The sequence below is a fragment of the Microtus ochrogaster genome, unplaced genomic scaffold, assembly GCF_000317375.1.
Source record: "Microtus ochrogaster isolate Prairie Vole_2 unplaced genomic scaffold, MicOch1.0 UNK3526, whole genome shotgun sequence".
Taxonomy (NCBI): Eukaryota; Metazoa; Chordata; class Mammalia; order Rodentia; family Cricetidae; genus Microtus; species Microtus ochrogaster.
In genome coordinates, this window is record NW_004952620.1 from 1 (window position 1) to 869 (window position 869).

General features: G+C 46.3%; 1 non-coding gene across 1 annotated transcript; it reads right to left on the reverse strand.

Annotated features, from left to right (window-relative positions):
• Window positions 1-276: 276 nt before the first annotated feature.
• On the reverse strand, window positions 277-467 carry LOC113455918. The gene has a single exon (XR_003376834.1). It is a non-coding gene; the product is annotated as a U2 spliceosomal RNA (small nuclear RNA).
• Between the last annotated feature and the right edge of the window lie 402 nt (window positions 468-869).

Here is an 869-nt window from a genome sequence, read left to right on the forward strand (position 1 = left end):
TAGACAGTGGCTACATATGCTACCCCAACTTATGCTGTTTGACACAACTATTTGAATTAGAGGTAACTGAGAAACTACGGAGGCAAGAAAGACAACCTAATTCCTTATCTTTCTAACGAGGATATTCACATTTTGGCTCCTGGAGATGGCGCCACAGTGAATACAGATGGATAGATCATAGACTAGAGAAGGCATAACAGAGAGCCCCTTAAAACCATCAAGATGTAGATAGCTAAGAGAAAAACAATCTGTTATTAGACCACCGACATTCCCCCGAGGGGGTGCACCGTTCCTGGAGGTACTGCAATACCAGGTCGATGCGTGGAGTGGACGGAGCAAGCTCCTATTCCAACTCCTACTTCCAAAAATCCATTTAATATACTGTCCTCGGATAGAGGACGTATCAGATATTAAACTGATAAGAACAGATACTACACTTGATCTTAGCCAAAAGGCCGAGAAGCGATAACGACACCGACCCAGACTCTTGCTCCACTAATAGGCACACTCACCTTTACTTCACGGTCACAAACACGGGCGCACCGACAAACACTCACCAGGCACGAACTCCCTTGCTCTATCGTGAACACGACTTTTACTCTGTAAAAAGCTCCTGAAAATCCAAGAAAGGGCGAGATTTTTTCCTTGTACTTTTCGTTCCCAGAGTTCCCAGGAGAATGGGTCATGTCTTCATTTGCATGCCCCGCCCATCGCGCTTTCGATCACAGTGCTGCAGGAGTGGCTGATGGACCTACAGACTGATGCCAGCGGTTTTCCCAGGATTTTCACAATTTCCGGACACAGACTTGACAACAACTACCAAAAAGAGGTTCTCTCCCCCACCCACCACTCCTCCTCTTATATCTAGT